This window comes from Nanorana parkeri, unplaced genomic scaffold, assembly GCF_000935625.1.
Source record: "Nanorana parkeri isolate BGI_ZX_2015 unplaced genomic scaffold, ASM93562v1 scaffold1646, whole genome shotgun sequence".
NCBI classification, from domain to species: domain Eukaryota; kingdom Metazoa; phylum Chordata; class Amphibia; order Anura; family Dicroglossidae; genus Nanorana; species Nanorana parkeri.
Window position 1 is genome coordinate 259623 of NW_017307914.1, and position 5784 is coordinate 265406.

Here is a 5784-nt window from a genome sequence, read left to right on the forward strand (position 1 = left end):
TAGGCATAGTGCCCCCTCTAAATCAGTCCACAATGGTTGTTGGGAGGATAGGAACATGCCCGTCAGTGGTGCTATCTGTGCTGCTTGAAAGTATTTAGTGAGATTTGGTAGTCCCAATCCACCCTGTCGTTTATGAGTGCAAATGGTATATTTAGGAATCCGTGGACGTTTATTTTGCCCTATGAAGTTTAAAATTTGGTTTTGGAGAGTTCGCAGGGCGTGGCTTGGTATTGCAACTGGTAGTGTGCGAAAGTAGTATAATAATTTGGGGAGAAGGACCATTTTAACTGAGTTTACCCTCCCCATCCAGGATAGGCAGTGGTGGGACCAGTTGGCCAGTAGGTCTCTGGCTAGGTGAAACAGGGGGACGTAGTTGGCCTTATATAGTGTGTCATAGGTCTTTGTTAGATTAATCCCTAGGTAGCCAAGTTGGTTGTTCCGCCATGGAAAGGGGAAGTTGTCTCGGATTGTATCCACCTCTGTTGGCGTCAAATTGATGTTAAAGGCTTGTGATTTGTCTGTGTTAACATTGAGACAGGATATGCGAGAACATTTTTCCAGGGTGGCTAATAGATTTGGTAAGGTAGTGTGTGGGTGAAATAAGGAGAGAAGTAGATCATCTGCGAAAAGGTTCAATTTATATTCTTGTCCCCCCACCTGGACACCCTGTATATCGGGGTTTTGCCGTAGTGACTGCGCCAAGGCTCAATCGCCAGGACAAACAAGATGGGAGAGAGGGGGCAACCCTGTCTGGTTCCCCGTAGGATTGGAAAGTGGGGAGACATGTGCTGTAAATATCTGATGGACGCAGTTGGGTTATTATAAAGAGCTCCAAGGCATTGCATGAAGGATTCTGGAAAGCCCCATTTTCCCAGGACATATTATAGATAGTCCCAGGAAAGTGAGTCGAAAGCCTTATGTATGTCTAATGACAGAAGCATACCTCTAGTGTCAGACTGTTGCATATGGTGGATCAATTGTATTATTTTCCTCGTGGCGTCAGAAGCCTGGCATCTCGGGGTAAAGCCCACTTGATCTCTGTGGATCAGATTTTCTAGAAATGTGTTAATTCTGGTGGCTAGGATTTTCGAAAGGATTTTAGTATCTACGTTTAGCAGGGAGATGGGTCTGTAATTATGGGGGTCCAAATCATCTTTGTCAGGTTTAGGTATCATGACTATTTGTGCCAATAGAGAAGTAGGGTTTAATTTCGAGCCTGATTTTAGATGGTTGAAAACTGCTGTCAGGTGTGGGGCTAATATGTGCGAATATTTTTTGTAGTAAAGGGCAGAGAATCCGTCTGGGCCTGGTGATTTCTGTGATTTGAGCGATTTTATGGCTGATTGTACTTCCTGAAGGGAGACGTCTGCCTCCATCTTCGCTTTCAAGGAGTCACTAAGGGTCGTGAGCTGTAGGCCTTCAAAGAAGTCATCAGCTGCCTGCATGTTAAATGTGTGGTGTTCGCCGTATAGGCGTTTCAGTATAGAGCCAAATTTGGACACAATGGAGGCCGGGTTCGCAGAGATTGAGCCATCCGCGAGACGGAGCCGAATTGGGCGCACCCCCTTTGAATTAGAGTGAAGGAGGTTTGTGAGCATTGAGCCGGGTTTATTGGCTCTGGCATAGAAATTCTGTTTAGACCACCTTAGCTGTTTCTCGGTTCGGTCATTCAACAAGAGGTTCAGTTCCACCCTCGTTGAGTAGACCAGTTTGCGTGCTGTCACTGATCAACTCAGGTACATCGATTATATTTGTGTGGTATGGTGGGGTCCAGGGGGGATTTGGAGCAATTCATGTGAATGATAAAAATATTATACTCATTTTTGAGGTAGATGAAACAGAAATCTTTTTCCTGGACCTTCGGATAAACATTAGAGAAGGGAAATTACAGACCAAAACATTTCGGAAGAAAACAGCTGCAAATACGCTGTTACATGCAGCTCTCTGATAAAGGGCATCCCGGTGGGACAGTTTCAGAGGATTAAATGAAATTGTTCACTGGATTGTGACTACAGGGATGAATCTAAAGCACTTCATCAGAGATTCAGAAAGGGTTATCCACATGGAGTATTAAAACGCAGTCAACAAATAATTGGTTAAAAAAACCAGAGAATTAATTTTGCAAAATGAAGTTCAAAAAAAAGTTCAGGAATCTAATAGTAGCTTGCAGTGCCAGGCTGCGGTAAACAAAGCTAGCAGGGTCTTGTCCTGTATTAAGAAGGGGATGTATTGCAGAGACAAGTCTATAATTGTGCCACTATATAGATCGTTGGTTCGGCCACATCTGGAGTACGCGGTCCAGTTTTGGTCGCCGGTACTGAGAAGGGATGTCCTTGAACTGGAGAGAGTCCAGCGGAGGGCACCAAACTAATTAGGGGAATGGAGGACCAGAGCTATGAGACAAGGCTACTGAACTTAAAAATGTTCACGCTGGAAGTAAGGAGATTAAGGGGGGATATGATTTTCATGTACAAGATGTTCAATGGTGAAGGGTTCTTCATGGTAAGAGTGGTTAGGGTCTGGAACTCACTGCCACCGGCAGTGATTTCAGCTAAGAGTGTGGAATTGTTCAAGAAACTTTTGGACGATTTCTTGAGGGGCCGTAATATTCAGGGATACAAGTATTCCTAAGAATGAGATGATGCGTGGACCTATATGGGTTGGACTTGATGGACGTATGTCTTTATTCAACCCCAAATACTATGTAACTATGTAATAACCCCGTTCGTTTGATAATGCAATATGGGTCTAAATGGGACGAATTTTAAAGCATTTTGAGTAAACAATGGCACTGTCACAGACCTACCCGGATCAGAGCTCCGGGTTTGAGGCGTGCCGTCCGTCCATGACGTCACGGCCGACTCCTCCCCGTGGCTGCAGCTCCTCCTCAAAAACACAGCTGAGCCACTCACTCGGCGTTCTATCGTTCTGGAACGTCGAGCGAGTGGCTCTGAGGACAGAGCAAGAGACAGTGTGTTACAGGCTGAACTGGAGAGTGAGACTCATTGCTGCACACCAGGACCTGCCATTGGACCAACACTGAGGTTGCATCGATCACCCCAAGTACCATCCACATTTGCCTCATACCTTCAAGCAAACCGCAAGTAACTGGGAAACTTCCCACCTGTTATTTCCACTCAAATCCCTAGTTGTGCTGTATTGGGAACTCAGGCTTGGCTTAACAAGTAATCAACCACCTGTTGAAACTACTTCACCTTTACTTATGCTGAATTGTTGAACTGTGATCAGAGATAACCATTGACAACTCATCTATTTGTTGCACCCCCAAACATAACCGCATTGCTCACTTGATGAACTGTGATTAGCAAGATACCAACTGCTCCTAGCAGTCCGCCATCATATGCGGATCTGCTCCAACCAATTTGTTGCCGCTTCCTCATCCTCCCACTTGTTATATCCACTTCCATTCACATCTTCGTTGCTCTCTTGATCACTGAGTCAGTAGCAAAACTGTTGTCCTAGCAGTCCGCCAGCATATGTGGATCTACTCCAACCTAATGACTGCCACTTCCTCAAACTTACTTTCTTAGTACTACCGTTATTAGCGTAGTGTATTACATCAAACCAACACACATAGGTCGGGGTACATGATGTTAAGCGGTTCCCCTTGGTACTGAGTGCATTGGGGTCCGCCAAACTGAACCAAACCCTCAATCCTATTTATCAATCTCCGCAGTTGAGATCTATACTAACCCAAACCTTGCTAGACTGTGACAGGCACATATTGCAACTTTGTCCCAATCTAGCTAAGACTGTGGGGGATAGCCCACAGTTAGTGGCATGTCTGGCACAAAACTTGAAAGATTATTTGGTCTGTTCAGAATATACTCTCAGCCCACAAAAACACTTAGTTGTCAGATTTTAGAAAAGTGAAAGGGATGTGTTCATGTGTGAGATGTCAAATTTCCCCGCACGCAGAGAAGACCAAACATTTCTGGGACTCAGAGGGCAAAAAAGAATTTAAAATAAATCAATTTGTTAATTGTGCCGCAATGAAAGTAGATTACCAACTAGAGTGCCCCTGTAAAAAAATTCTATGTGGGGAAAAATAAACGCCAACTAAGAATCCGGATTGACAAACATCTATGTGACATTAAAAATAAAGATAAGGAGAGCCCAATTGCCCAACATTTTGCACAACATCATGATAGTCAACCAAAGGGTTTAAAAGTCAACGGAATCTTTGTACTGAATCTACCACAATGGAAGGGAAATTTTGATATAATTTTAGAACAGAAAGAAAAAATGTGGATTTATAGGTTAAATACCTTGTTTCCACAAGGTCTAAATAATTACTTTAATTTACAAGCTTTTATATGATTGGAGTATAATTTTATTAGCTATCCAAGTCTGTATCAGAAAAAGTTGAATGCTACACCAAAATAAGTAAAAATATGCTCTGTGAGCTATGTATGCATGTCGTGATCGCTTACAACATTTTGACAATAAAAAACATCTGTGTATAAGGGAAGGGTTAAGAAAAGAGTTGATGGTAATGAAACACCATTTAAAATGGGTCATTATCTCCTCCGCTCCTTGCGTTCTGACGAAGCCCCGAAGGAGGTGGGGCGAAATGCGTAATCGTTTTCCTGATCAGCCCGACTCCAGGACTCATGGCGTAACAAACGAAAAGGCTGAATATTGTGCCTTAAAGTTCACCACTATATGTCAGCAGCCTTTGCGAAAAAAGAGACAGGAATGATTATCGGCTAAAAGACTACCATCACAACGTACTCTGTGTAATTGGAGGTTGAATAAAGACACAGGTCCATCAAGTTCAACCATATGTGTAAGTGTGTGTAGTGCGTGCGTATGTGAGTCCTTGTGTGGTCCTAGGTTTTAAAAGTACCGGTACCCCTGTATGTTACGGAGGAAGGTATCTAAATGCTTTTTGAATTATTCAATAATCTCTGCTGATACCACTGCTGGTGGCAGAGAGTTCCAAAATGTAGCCACTCTAACTGAGAAGAAGCCCCTATGCCCTTTGTGGTTAAATCTTTTCTCTACCAATTTTAGGTGGTGGCCTCTAGTCCTTGTTAGGGAGTTTACTGTAAAAAGTTTACTGCTGATGTTGCTATCACCATCAAACATTTTGTACATTAAAATCTAAAATCATGTCCCCACTTAATCGCCTCACTTCTAGCGTGAACAAGTCTAAATTTAGCAACCTTGCCTCATAGCTTTGATCCTCCATCCCCTTAATTAGTTTAGTTGCCCTTCTCTGGACTCTCTACAGCTCCAGGACATCCTTTCTGTGGATTGGTGACCAAAACTGAACCGCATACTCAAGATGAGGCCAAACCAGCAATCTATAAAGTGGCAAAATTATCACTTTGTCTCTACAGTACATTCCCATTCCTGGCCATATCCATGGCAGCGCTGACCAATGGGTTTTAGCTCCAATTACCCCTAGATGACAGGAACCAAAAGGGTTAAACAAGGCCTAACCCTCTCCATAAAAGCCCCTCCTCCTGCCGGCTTCCCCAGTCTTTTTTTTTCCTGTCCCCCCTAGGACAGAGTTATACACTAGTTGCTAGGAATACGGATAAATATAGTTCTGGATGCCTCAGGGGAGTTCAGCCTCTCTCCCCTGGGAGGTTCCCAAGACTCGGCCCCGAGCAAGGGTGTCCCCTTGGGAAGGAACAGCTTTCATTTATGGCAGAGGCCGTGTCCTCCTCATGGAAGCTGGGATGAAATCGAGGCTGCAAATTCAGCATGCAGCTTGTTACAGGGACAAGGTAAGACTGTGGCGTATACTCTTAC